General features: G+C 43.5%; 1 pseudogene; it reads right to left on the bottom strand.

Annotated features, from left to right (window-relative positions):
- Positions 1–11,065: 11,065 nt before the first annotated feature.
- LOC120050655 lies at positions 11,066–14,903 on the bottom strand (annotated as a pseudogene).
- Positions 14,904–15,014: the final 111 nt, after the last annotated feature.

The following is a 15,014-nucleotide window of genomic DNA, read 5'->3' as shown; positions in this document are numbered from 1 at the left end:
GATAGCGTTGTTAAGAAGGCAAAGCTGCGCTTTATAATGGACAGACCTCTCCACATCTTAGATACGGTTGCATCAATATGTTTTGACCATGACAGTTTGCAATCCAGGGTTACTCCAAGCAGTTTAGTTTCCTAATCTTCCTTCATTAATTGTGCATGCTCCATTAATCAAAATTATGTTTTTATAGTAGTGTAGTAATTGGATGAATAAATAGGCCTATGCATGGGACAGTAGATGAAATACGTATGCTTCGTGTAGGGATGAGGGAAATAATGATGGATGTCATCAGCTTTAGAAGAATCAACAATGGTATTGTTTCATTGGCTCATAGCTAAGGGACTTAACTCCAAGTTAGAGATATATAACTTAAAGACAGTATATATGTCAAACCTGAAGTTAAGTCCCTTAACAAGTTGGCTCGATGATGCTACCTGTTTGGACTGTTAGCGTGCTAACAATGATGAAGTAATATATCCTTGTGATATATCAGTTATTTAAGCCAATATTTCCTAATGTCTGACTTTTAAAGAGAGTGGGATGAAAGTGCTCAGACATTTCTCATGAGATCACATCCTGTCTTTGGTGACGTAGGCCAACGCCTATCTGTAAAGTTACATGTAAATGTATGTAAATTAAATGCACGAGTAGCTTTAATTCATAGTCAAGCATAATTGGGTGAATTCAGGTTGAAGAATTTATTGAAGATATTGACTGATAAAACCTACTTAATCTTTGCACTACGTGGCCATTAATGCCCACTAGATGGAGTACTTCAATCAATAAAACCTAATTTTGCCTTTCAAATCAAATCAAATCAAATTTGTTTTTGGTCGCATACACATATTTAGCAGATGTTATTGCGGGTGTAGCGAAATGCTTGTGTTCCTAGCTCCAACAGTGCAGTAATATCTAACAATTCACAACTAAACACACAAATCTAAAAGTAAAATCATGGGCTTAAGAAATATATAAATATTAGGACGGGCAATGTCGGAGTGGCATTGACTAAAATACAGTAGAATAGAATACAGTATATACATATGAAATGAGTAAAGCAGTATGTAAACATTATTAAAATGACTAGTGTTCCAATATCAACTAAGGCATTATTATTCCCGAGAGTCTTTCACTTGTTATTACTTTATTAGCTGGAAAAATTGCTAAACACCACCTTAATTCATGTGCAAGTTGTTGATGAAGAGAAAAATAGTTGATGCAATTCTGATGAAAAGGTGGTCTGGTAGGAAATTGAAAACATTTCAACATATGAAATGGGGTAAAGCACTGCGATGAAAACATGGGGCTTCATTTGAACTTCATGCTGACTTAGTTAGAGGACAATAGCAATGGATTATGGACAGGACGGTCACACTAGCTGTGCCAATCATTGCTTTAAGCCTATGGCCATGCTTTCTTGGCATCATATGCCTTTTGTCCTACAGTATGTGTGGTTCATTGACTAAACAGAGGTTTGGATTCTCTCCAGTGTATGCAGCCAGTATGCATAGCATGGGCATGGGCGTGATGGTGGGTTTTGGAAAGGTGCAGAGACCACTGCTGTGGATACCCCAATCTCTGACACACAGTTTGTGGAAATGTATCCTCTGAGGTTTGTCCATTTTGGGCTCCAATCGCTGTATAAGATGTGTAAGCAATTTTCTGCATCTAAAGCAGCTTGATTGGGAGCCATGTTTTCAGTCACTGTTGCTACTGTTAATGTTTTTCAAGGGCATTTGAATAATCCGACTGTATGTGTGAGAGTTTTAACGTGTTTCATAAGTCACCTTTTCTACCCGACTTAAGGTTCGAGTTTCATTCATAGTAGTCAGGATATAACATAGTCTTTGCAGTTGTTGAAGTTTGGTAAAGTGTTACCTTACATTGTCACGTTCCTGACCTATTGTTCCTTTTTCTTTTATTTATTTAGTTGGTCAGGGCGTGAGTTGGGGTGGGTTGTCTTTGTGTGTTTTTTGTATTGTCTAGGGCACAGGTGTCAAACTCATTCCACGGAGGGCCGAGTGTCTGCGGGTTTTCGCTCCTCCCTTGTACTTGATTGATGAATTAACATCACTAATTAGTTAGGAACTCCCCACACCTGGTTGTCTAGGGCTTTATTGAAAGGAAAAACCAAAAACCTGCAGACACTCGGCCCTCCGTGGAATGAGTTTGACACCCCTGGTCTAGGGTGTTGTATGGTTTAGGGGGTTAAGTAGAGTAGATGGTTTAGTGTTCAGTGTAGGTGTCTAGGAAAGTCTATGGTTGCCTGAATTGGTTCTCAATTAGAGACAGCTGGTTATTGTTGTCTCTGATTGGGAGCCATATTTAAGGCAGCCATAGGCTTTAGCTGTTGTGGGTAATTGTCTATGTCAGTGTGTAGTGGTCAGTGTAAGCACCATTTCTGTTTATATAGCTTCACGGTCGTCAGTTTGTTGTTTTGTTTCGTTCGTTGCTCTTCTCAAATAAAAGAAGAATGTATTTCTCACACGCTGCGTTTTGGTCCTCTCTACAAAGTCAAGACGATCGTGACAGAATTACCCACCAAACCAGGACCAAGCAGCGTGAAAGGATGGAACAGCGCTTAGTGGAGGAATGGACCCGGGAAAAGGATGAGTGGAGAACAACCTGGGAAGAGATAGACAGGTGGGCGTGCGATCCAGAGAAAGTGCCGGAGCCTGCCTGGGATTCGCTGGAGCAGTGCGAGGAGGGTTACAGGATTATGGAGCTGGAGAAAGGAGCACGAAGGCGCGGTAGGAAGCCCTCGAGGAAACGGCAAAAATTTCTTGGGGAGGGGCTCATGGGGAGTGTGGCGAGTCCAGATAGGAGATCTGCGTCAACTTCCCGTGCTACCCGTGAGGACCCTAAGAAGGAACCTGAGCCAGTCGGGCTGATATTGGAGGTGAGCAATGGGAATGATACAGAGACTGTTAAGGATTTATTGGGGAGGTTGGAGGAGAGTGAAATGAGGGAGCTGCTGTGTTGGTGCGTGAGGCACAAAATCCACCCGACAGAGCGTGTGCGGGAAGTGATGTTACCTGAGTCAGCTCTCCATGCTCGTCCTGAGGTGCGTGCTAACCGTCTGGGAATGACAGTCCCACGAACCAGGCCTCCTGTACGCCTCCCTAGTCCTGCACCTCCTGTAGCAGTTCCACGTGCTAACTCTCCTGTGGCAGCCCCTCGTACCAGTCCTCCAGTTCCGGCACCACGCACCAAGCCTTTTGTGCGTCTCCAGAGTCCAGTACATCTTGTTTCTCCTCCCCGCACTAGCCCTGAGATGCGTGTCCCCAGCCCGGTACCACCAGTTCCGGCACCACGCACTAGGCCTAATGTGCGTCTCCAGGGTCCAGTATGCCCTGTTCCTCCTCCCCGCACTAGCCCTGAGATGCGTGTCCCCAGCCCGGTACCACCAGTTCCGGCACCACGCACTAGGCCTAATGTGCGTCTCCAGGGTCCAGTATGCCCTGTTCCTCCTCCCCGCACTAGCCCTGAGATGCGTGTCCCCAGCCCGGTACCACCAGTTCCGGCACCACGCACTAGGCCAAATGTGCGTCTCCAGGGTCCAGTATGCACTGTTCCTTCTCCCCGTACTCGCCCTGATGTGCGTGCCCTCAGCCCGGTACCACCAGTGCCGGTACCACGCACCAGGCCTATAGTACGCTTTGAGAGTTCAGTGTGCCCTGTTGTTGTTCCCCGCACTAGCCTGAAGGTGCGTGTCCTTAGCCCGGTACCTCCAGTTCCGGCACCACGCACCAGGCCTACAGTGCGTCTCAGCCGGCCAGAGTCTGCCGTCTGCCCAGCGGCGTCTGAACTGCCCGTCTGCCCAACGGCGCCTGAACTGCCCGTCTGCCCAACGACGCCTGAACTGCCCGTCTGCCAAGCGGCGCCTGAACTGCCCGTCTGCCCAACGCCGTCTGAACTGTCCGTCTGCCAAGCGCCGCATGAACTGCCCATCTGTGTTGAGCCTTCAAAGCCGCCCGTCTGCCATGAGCCTGCAAAGCCGCCCGTCTGCCATGAGCCTACAGAGCCGTCCGCCAGACAGGAGCCGCTAGAGCCTTCCGCCAGACAGGAGCCGCTAGAGCCTTCCGCCAGACAGGAGCCGCCAAAGCCTTCCGCCAAACCGGATCAGCCAGAGCCTTCCGCCAGACCGGATCAGCCAGAGCCTTCCGCCAGACCGGATCAGCCAGAGCCTTCCGCCAGACCGGATCAGCCAGAGCCTTCCGCCAGCCATGAGCAGCCAGATCCGTCAGCCAGCCATGAGCAGCCAGATCCGTCAGCCAGCCATGAGCAGCCAGATCCGTCAGCCAGCCATGAGCAGCCAGATCCGTCAGCCAGCCATGAGCAGCCAGATCCGTCAGCCAGCCATGAGCAGCCAGATCCGTCAGCCAGCCATGAGCAGCCAGATCCGTCAGCCAGCCATGAGCCGTCCAGCCAGGATCCGCCAGAGCCGTCATCCAGCCAGGATCCGCCAGAGCCGTCATCCAGCCAGGATCCGCCAGAGCCAGCCAGCCAGGATCCGCCAGCCAGCCAGGATCCACCAGAGCCAGCCAGCCAGGATCCGCCAGCCAGCCAGGATCCGCCATCCAGCCAGGATCCGTCGTCCCTCAGTCCGGAGCTGCCGTCCCTCAGTCCGGAGCTGCCCCTTATCCTGGTGCTGCCCCTTATCCTGGTGCTGCCCCTTATCCTGGTGCTGCCCCTTATCCCGGTGCTGCCCCTTAGTCCGGTGCTGCCCCTTAGTCCGGTGCTGCCCCTTAGTCCGGTGCTGCCCCTTAGTCCGGTGCTGCCCCTTAATCCAGTGGGGTTAATGTGGAGGGTGGCCATTTGGAGGAGGCTACGAAAGCGCGTAGTGACTATGGTGGGGTGGGGACCACGAACAGTGCCAGAGCCGCCACCGTGGACAGACGCCCACCCAGACCCTCCCCTAGACTTTATGCTGGTGCGCCCGGAGTTCGCACCTTAAGGGGGGGGGTTATGTCACGTTCATGACCTATTGTTCCTTTTTCTTTTATTTATTTAGTTGGTCAGGGCGTGAGTTGGGGTGGGTTGTCTTTGTGTGTTTTTTGTATTGTCTAGGGTGTTGTATGGTTTAGGGGGTTAAGTAGAGTAGATGGTTTAGTGTTCAGTGTAGGTGTCTAGGAAAGTCTATGGTTGCCTGAATTGGTTCTCAATTAGAGACAGCTGGTTATTGTTGTCTCTGATTGGGAGCCATATTTAAGGCAGCCATAGGCTTTAGCTGTTGTGGGTAATTGTCTATGTCAGTGTGTAGTGGTCAGTGTAAGCACCATTTCTGTTTATATAGCTTCACGGTCGTCAGTTTGTTGTTTTGTTTCGTTCGTTGCTCTTCTCAAATAAAAGAAGAATGTATTTCTCACACGCTGCGTTTTGGTCCTCTCTACAAAGTCAAGACGATCGTGACATACATACAGCTTTAGTCACTGCCTGACCCCTCCAACATAATTTTTTTGTCATTGCCATATGAGAGATTCCATATGGAAATAATGTTACATTTTATAACAACGTTCATAAAAATGCAATTTTAGCAACATTTTTATACATGTTTTATATTATAAACGCTTATAAATTGCAACGCTTATAATGCTTATCGGTTGTTCCACTAAGTTTCACCGTATTAAAACAAGAGTGCAGTTCACGTAATAGGGTTGACCTTAAAATGAGGAACAGACGTACATGAAACCCTAATCACATGAAATAAATAAGAATCTTCAGAGATGATTTTGTCAAAGCAACAAAATAACTAGGGCTTTACAATGATGGTGAGATATGGATAAATTTTTTGATTAAGAGGGTTGACATTTTCCTAGAAGTGACAGTGTTGACGGAGGGACATGCCAAAATGCTGAATTATGGCACTTTAGCAAGCCTTTATTCATATTCCTTTTTTCTTGCATTCTCCATGTGCTCTATATTAAAGAGCACTTCATTTAATTTAACAGGCTTAGAAAAGTATATATGGATGCACAATTTCTACTTAAAATATAAAAGGGACACAAAAGGCACTCATTTTGTGGAATGACCCTTATACATGCTCATAAATGTTTATAAATATGTACAAATAATAAAATATTTATGAAATAGGCCTATTAATTATTTTTTTATGAAAGTTGTTATAAAGTGTTACCCTAATACTGATTACTGATATGTTTTCACTTATGTCTCATTGTTTATGATGGTTTCTCTCAGACGACACGGATACTATTATGGCCTGTTGTGATGATTGAAAACAATGATTTAGTGTCGAAAATGTTTCCTTCTGAGCATTCAGCGTCTGGTGTGTTAGGATACAAAATCATCTTGCGAGGTAAGACCCCATTGACAGCCCAGAAACATTTGGAATGAGTTAGCTTCTTCCTGACATATGGGCTTCCTGACATATGGGATACAAATGTAATGAGTCACTCCTCAAAGTGTATTTTCTTGCGATGTAGTTCATTACTTTTTAAGAGACAGTTGTTATTTCTGTGTAATATAGTATGATATAGTATACACCAACCGTTTAATTCTAACATTTACGTTTTAGCTTAAGTTCCTTGGGGTTGAGACAGATCTTCTGCTGGTAATAGTGAACCCAGAGGGGGTTTCAGGTGTATATCAGATATAAAATTGATAAACCAGTTTATTAAGACATATAACCACTGCTCCAAATCTAGCTTTGAACAGAGCCGATTAGAAACAGAAACCATCATCACCGGATGGATCTTCCTTTAATTGCTTCCATCCCTGTTTGAGTTTGTTTGTTTTCTAATGGTTCACTCACATTTGTTTTTCATTTGCCAGATTTACAACTTCACTACCGGGAGGACCCCTCCGACTTGATCCAAGATGTCACCCACTAGGGGAAGTCGTCTTGTGTGTCAGTGCAAAATGTGCTGATGGAGGGAAACTGGGTGTCTGTCTGGGTCAGGACCCAGGAGCCTAGGTTCTTCTTTCTGAGTTATGACCTAATGTAAACTGCCACTTGGAGCTCATATCCATGTGTGTGTGTGCATGAAACACACACACATGGACAATTATCACATTTAATAGAGGTGTGTTCTTTATTGAAGTCATTATCTCACCTTACAGGACAGACAGAGAAAAATACAGCACACACAAACACACACTGTTATGGTCTTTTGTGATTTTAGGGATGCAACATATTAAAAGAGGTTAGGGTGGTGACATGCAGAGCAAATTGGGATCTCAAAGCAGTAGTATACAGTAATGTGTTGAAAGGTTCCAGGTACTCTTTGTGCCAGGTACTCAGAGCACTGCCTAGCATGTTGGCCGGGTGCTGTGTCAAAACAGACACCCTGTGAATAACAGATCCCCTCTATTATCACGCCTGGCTGCCACTAACAGGACTAGACAATGTAGTTAAAACCATACGGCACCTGAGGCAAAAGCTTTAAAGCCTATAGCGTGTGTGTGTGTGTGTGCGTGTGTGTGTGTAAGTGAGAGTGGCCGTACAGCAAAATATTTAAAGCCTGTAGCGTGTGTGTGTGTGTGTTTGTGTGTGTGTGTACCACTTCACAGCATGCAGTGGTCTGTTTGATGATAACGTGTGAGACAAAACACGTCAGCGCCAGGTCTTTGGTAGGGTAGCTTAGATCCATTCAAAACACTGCACCCGGCTTGCAACACAAGCAGAGATGAAAGAGAAGTGTGCAAACCTACAGTACAAAATGTTGACAACTATGTAAAGGTAACCATACAAATAATACGTTTTGTCTTCGTATTTAGTCAGTTATTCTTTAGTCATTCCAATGGTATTTATTCAATGTCAATTCGAAGTGAAAAGTCTTGGTCTATAGACTCTACATTGTGTATGCCCTCCGGAGGTTTCTTACTGAACCCATTAACCTTGTATCTAGAGATTTACTTCCACTATGTTGCTCCTGGCACATTTGGTCAATCAGAAGCCTGTAGAATAAAATATCAGTTTATAAATGTACTGTGGGTATTTTGTTTGCTTTCAGTCTTTCAAAGGATATCATTGAGGCTGTGAATACTTTGTGAGATGTCACAAGTCATTCTTTGTTGCTTTGCTGTCCATTGTCCTTGGTTGTGAATCTCTAGTCTTGATCGTTGTCTTGTTCTAAGTCATGGGTGCACTACTAATTTTGACATGAGGTCAAATACTCAGAATGGAACTAAAAAGGTTGAGAAATAGAACAGAGGCAATATAGACTAAAGATACAAGATAATGTACATTCTCTTTCAACTGTTTCCTACAGAGTGCTGGTTGATGTGAGTTTGCATACAGCCCTCTTTTACTGAGTTGTGTGACTGAATAGATTAAAGAGATGAAGGGAAGAGGAAGTGGTCAGCCTCTCGCTGACCTTTCAGCTCCAGTTAAACATTTTCAAGTCTGCCGCTGACCAGTGGATGACTGGCTAGCAAGTTATGGTTGTTTCTGGAAATGTGGATTTTTACAGAAGTTAGACATTTGTGTTCAAAGGTTAAGAGGTCGATTTTGGAGGACAATATGTTAGTAACACGTTCTTTGAAGACAGTAATCAGGTTTCCATCCAACCTTTTTATGCGAGTACGTTTTGGATAAAAGAATGTCACGACAGGCCTGATGGAAACAGCAAATTGTTGGTAAACGTATCAAATGTTGACAAAAACAAAGTACGCTAAACAAGTTGGGATATTTTCGTGTCTTAAAAATTTCTTATGAAAGAAATGGCGGTGGAAACACTTTTATGCGCAAATATTGATATACCGTAATAACCATCATATCGAATTAAGCTTGGAGTCACGCGATGATATATTATGTGGTCCTCCCACTATGACTCTGGAAATCATGCAGTTTATTAGGCAACAGATGACATATTAATAATAATGTAATGATAATGAACCACCGGGTGGGGAAAGTGTACGGTGATGAGCTTGATTCGCCTTTCCAATAAATATTGAGGGTCTTATTCTGGTGACATGATGATTGATTCTTGGCTGCCGTTTAACAAATACAAATGATTTCGCTCTTTTGTCCATAATAATATCATAATGTATGCTATACCCGCACTATATCTGCGAGCTGTTGGCTAGAGAGCGCGCGTACCAAACCCATCAGTAGTTGCAAATGTGATGGAAACTGATTTAACTTGTATATTTTTTTCAGTGCATTAATTTTGCCACAAAATACATTTTTCTGTGTGCCACGTCATCACGCACAGCACATACTTTTATATGCAACAAATCCGTTTGATGGAAACACGTCTCTGGTGGGTACACTTGCATATTATTTTAATGCAGATTTTAGAATATTTACATGAAAATCTGTCGCCACTTGGATGGAAACCTAGCGAATGTCACCAATGCCTTCTGGCTTGCTGCAGTCAACTTTTCATTTAAGAAAATGTAAGAAACGCCTCTATGCTTGCCGCATATTTCTCCGGTTATGTTGCTGTGCTTTATAATTGCTCCCCAAATGAGTAAGTCAACATAGCATAACAAATAGAGGCCCTGTACCATCACAATAGTGCTATGTTGACTTACTCGTTCTGCAGAGAATGTCTACCTAGCTGCTGCCCGCGATTGGAGCAGCCTACTACTTTTAATTATCTAATATATTCAATCAGTCAGTTACACTGGACAGTGATAGATGTCAAACCCAAGGCTGCTGCATTCACTTATGTGAGTCCTATATGGCAGATTACACTGAAAGCGTTTTTCCATCCCAAAAATGTATTTCAAATAAATACATGTTTTGCAATGCACAAAAGGATTATGCTAAGGGATTTTCCTGAAATCCTGAAATCACCCTACTGCACATGGGTTATGAAAGTTGTCATAACGGTTTACCCTGTGTGTGTGTGTGTATCACGTCACAGCATGCACTGGTCTGCTTACATAATCTTCACCCCCTCCAAAACAGGATTACACAACTGTCATTGTCCAATGGGTGCCATCCTGTGAACACTTCAACTTTCAGATCAAAACCCACAATGCACTGTGCTCTGACTCACACTCTGTTTGGATTGGTGGAGGGGGGGGGGAGACAGAACTGGCAAAAAAACTCAATATATTACATCAAACAATAGTGAAACATAATGACACTTTTACAGCACAATCTCAGGACAAAGTGTGTTAGAAACATACACGGATGTGATATGCCAGGGTTGTTAAGGGTTTTCGAATATGAGTGTTAATTTCCGAAGTCCCTTGTGTGGGTCACTAGGAATGGCAGTTGCAATGCATTGCAATTGATGAGACAGTAAATGTTCATTCGTGTTTATTAGAACTGAATGTTTTGTCCCAACATTCAGCTTGAAATCAATGGCAATGCAAAATGAGGGCTTAATCAATGAAGCCCTTCACCATTCAAAACAGATGACAGCTGGATTAAAATGGGGCAGCAGTATGAGATGGGTTAATGTCATGTATAGAACCATACACTGAGCACTGTCCAGGTTGTGTGCAAAAGGCATGCTTCTGCTACAACGACTCGAGCTTACTAATGCTTGAGCCCAGACTAATCTTAAAGGGACTATGGTTAAGGATGCAATGGGATTTACTGTACATTGATTCTAAAGCCTGCTATAGCAGCGACTGATTGTGTTGGGAGGCCCTTTGGCTCCACCTGCCACAACATTGACTTATCACCCATTGACTGACAGATACTGTAGGTTATAAGGTTATCAGGCTAAAACACAGTAGATGGGCCATCTGAGCATCACTAAACATGTGCTATCAATTGAGCCATTCTGTTTTTAGTATGCAAATTGGTGTAATGATATGCGAATCTTCTCCTACTGTACGTATTAAATATTTAAAGAATATATTTATTTTTGTGATTAGTTCACTCAAGTTTATTTGCATCCTACTGGTCAGTGGCCACTTTTTTGTCTCTTTTGATTTATATTCTGTTCTTCAAAGACTGAAAATTCACACTTTTTTAAAAACTTTTGTTTTTGTTGTATTTCATTTATTTAAATACCGGTTGACTGAACATCACCCTGTGTTTATTTCAACACAGAGTCACTGTCACAACCTCAATGTGGATCTTCCTCTGTGTTTCGTCCTGATTTCGCAATGTCATCACCCAGCTGATGGTGTCTGTTTAACACTATAGCCTGTTGTCTCTCTGGCTCATCTGGTATACCTTGCCGATCTCCCCATTCTGGTTGGGGATGGGCGCCATGGTTGGCGTGTTCTTGGAGAAGGCGTACTTGTGCTACTACATGATGGAAATGTAGTCGTAGCCGGTTCCCTGGTTCAGAGTGGCAATCTTCCTGATGTTGTGCACCATGCCAGACTGGACATTTTCCAGGAGGACGGGAATGTGGTTGTCACGTCATTGTGGGTCTGCTCGTGGTTGAAGCCCAGGGCGTGCAAGCAGCTCGTCCTTGGTGGTGCCATGGTAGACAGCCTGGAACGTGCCAGAGACACGTCTGGGCGTTGGCGTGACAATCAACGTAGGATTGGCACCCTTTGAGGGATGGACAGGAAGTCTCTGTGGTTGTTGCGCTTGACGAAGTTGATGCAGGAGAAGCCGGCGAAAGACTGCAGACCACGCTTGATGATGGACCTCTCTCGGGAGGAGTACCCGTTGGTGATGGTGTAGGGCATGTAGACCTTGCTGTCGCTGGACTTGGGCCACATGCAGCCACGAGATGTGCAGGGGTCAGCGTCGTTGTCGTAGGCGAAGTCATCCACCACCATGTGCTCGCTGTGGGTACTGACAACGTCCTTGTTGGCCTTCTCCAGCAGCATCGGCGGCAGAGAGCTCCTCTTCCTCGGCCCAGGCAGCCACCACAAGCAGGGCCAGAGGGCCAAGAGTGTACTTTAAGGCAGACTTATCAGCAAACAACCTTTCGGGGAGTGAAGTGTAGTTTGTTTAGAGGTCCAGACACTGCACCTTATATAGTGCAATCTACAGTGGAAAACTGTCCCGCGACAGCAAGGTCTACATGCTCTAAGCTAGATCCCCCCCCCCCCCCCCCCCATTTTAGTGCCCCCCTCATGATGGCGGTGAGACATTTTGGTTTTAAAGTTCATTTCCTGCAATTCTACACATTTTGCCATGGGGTGTAGAGAAAATGTTGCAGATTAAAGCAATTTTTCTGCAGTTCTACACATTTTGCCATGAGGCGGAGGGAACATTTAGCAATTTTATAACACATTTCCTGCCATTCTACACATTTTGCCATGACTAATGCAATGTTAATGATATTTACTCCTGAGGTGCTGACTTGCTACACCCTCGATAACTTCTGTGATTATTATTATTTGACCATGCTGGTCATTTATGAACATTTGAACATCTTGGCCATGTTCTGTTATAATCTCCACCCGGCACAGCCAGAAGAGGACTGGCCACCCCTCATAGCCTGGTTCCTCTCTAGGTTTCTTCCTAGGTTTTGGCCTTTCTAGGGAGTTTTTCCTAGCCACCGTGCTTCTACACCTGCATTGCTTGCTGTTTGGGGTTTTAGGCTGGGTTTCTGTACAGCATTTCGAGATATTAGCTGATGTACGAAGGGCTATATAAAATAAATTTGATTTGATTTGATTATTTGGTTGATAGTGACTACCAAAATCAATAGGGGCCTCCTAGAGTTCAGGGCCCCTGGGCATGTGTCCTGCGTGTATTTAGCTATGATTACTACAAGTTTAGATAACTGGCTAGACTAATTTACCAATCTAAAAATTGTTAGCGGACATGGCTGACATAACCACATTTCGGGAACTTGCACCTTGTGTATTCTACTATTTTAATTCTGAACAGTAAGTTGAGACCTCGACTGAGTAAAAATATATATATTTTTTTTAATTTTTCAAAAAAAGAATAATGTATGCCTGGAGCCGGCCCTGTCGACATCTGGAAACCACCCTGAAGCCAATGTCTATCATGATTTAAGTCACAGAAGACAAGCATTGCACTCCAAGTCCTTACTGTTGCAGATCTTTATTTCATGAAGATGGTTCCCACTCTCACCCCACAGGGTGATATAATATGCTGGCATGTGAACTACAGTCAAGCAAGCCATTGTCTGGAGAGTAGGTGAGCTGGTATTGTTTAAATGGTTTGTACAGTATCCTACAAGCTTCCTCTTTGAGTTCACTTTCTCTCTCTCTCTCTTAACTTAAATCACACAGACACATGGTGGTAGAACCCTCACAAGATGAGTCCTTCATTCATTCATCCACTCTGTGTGTTTCCTTTCTCTTTTTTTATTCCACATGCAAGCCTTCCTAAGTGAATTTTCTACATAGGATTTTTCCTTTTTCTGGGAAGTCAGATTCCATGTTTTATAAGTCAGTGTGATAACCTTTTGAGGATAAAGCTTTATTCTGAAATCTGCTTTACAGATGTTTGTGTTCATCTACTTTGCAGTTGCTTCATTCATTAATGGCATGTGTGTTGTGAGCTAGAGAGACAGAGAGAGAGAGAGACAGAGAGAGAGAGTAAAGTATTATTTACACCCTTTGCATAACATTTACAACATTTGTGTGTTGATAAAAATAAGTCAAGAACAAGAAAGATGGGAGCTAATTAAAATTGGTTTCAGATATTTTAATCACATCAAAGGCCTCCGTTTTCAGTCAGTTACATAACAGTAAATTAATGACAAATGAGGTGAACGTCAAGTTCTCATCAGTGAATATAAAATAGCAATTACATAATAATATACTTTTTTACTTTTTACAGATTCAAAAAACCTATACAGATACAATATGACAATCACATCAATTGAATTAGTCTCTCACTGCTCCCTCCAACCTGTCTCTTTGTACAGTATATAGCCTTACATAAAGATTAACCTGTGTACACAAAGGGGCAATACATTTAATCAAAATGTACGTATAGACTATATAAAATCTCTTAGCATCTGGCAGCGACCTAATGCTAACTGAACTCGACTGGTTGGATGTGTTCTACGTTCGCTGCGTCTTTGTATAGGGCCTATAGCCTAGCCCCGGTTCAAGCTATTTGATCATTTTAAAACCATCATAATACAACACAGCACGCACTTATTTATGGGCTAGTAAACAAAATAAGACATTTCTGTACAACATTAAAACTCCTGGCGTATCCTTCGAATGAAACAACCTAGAATAAATGCCAAACGCACCATTCAAACCAAGTTGAGGAGATAGTATATCCAGCAATAGTTGACTGTTGGTGGTTTTGCGAATCCAAAACGATTCCAGGTAAGTGTCCAAGGATATTTCAGTGGCAATATATTTTTCCTAAATGCTTGCTCCAAATATCCTTTCCATTTCGGACAGCGCTCGACAGTAAAAATCTCCCTGCTACATAGAGATTTGTAGGGTGGTGCTTCGCGTGAGATCCCTCCCCTTGTGCTGCTCATAATGTCTCTCTCTCTCTCTCTCTGTGTGTGTGTGTGTGTGTGTGTGTGTGTAAATGTATGTGCGCGCGCAGTCTGTTTGTGAGGCAGTTGCGTGCGAAGAGCTCGACATGTCATTCAGAGGAATCCGCCACCTGAAACGCGAGGAAGTGAAGGCGACTCAATTCGGTATAAAGCATCAACCACATCTGCCTCGAGCTTTGAAAACATCAGTTCAGAGCTCTGGTAGACGTTTGCTGTATTTTCTCGAGGAATTATTATTGTTCACGTAAGAAGTCCCGTCTATAATATACCCATTCAATTTGAATGACCTATCTAACATTATACTGGAATTAAGTAATATTGACAGACCTTCTTGGTAAGTGTTTTAATTTTATGTTTTTTCTTTTTTTGTTCCAAGTAGCATTTTTTTAAATGACATTCAACGTTTTATTATGCTACATAATTTATGTATTTGATGCGAATAATTTCAGTGAGAGTTGGCAGCATAGATTTGATTTGTCTATAAATTTGCGCCTTTCATCATACTTACGTTTCACCAGTGTAAACGAAATATTGACGGTCTTTATAACTGTTGAGGACATAGTTATGCATTTTTCCTCTTTATTCTTATGACCTTTCTTTCTGATTACTCGATCTTGATAGCATCACTAGACTTATATGTTCTGCTTTAACATAATGTACTTTATGGAGTTCATTCGGCTG

This window comes from Salvelinus namaycush, chromosome 7 (genome assembly GCF_016432855.1).
Source record: "Salvelinus namaycush isolate Seneca chromosome 7, SaNama_1.0, whole genome shotgun sequence".
Classification (NCBI taxonomy): Eukaryota; Metazoa; Chordata; class Actinopteri; order Salmoniformes; family Salmonidae; genus Salvelinus; species Salvelinus namaycush.
Note: the sequence above shows the minus strand (reverse complement) of the source record. Positions and strands in the feature narration are given on the sequence as shown.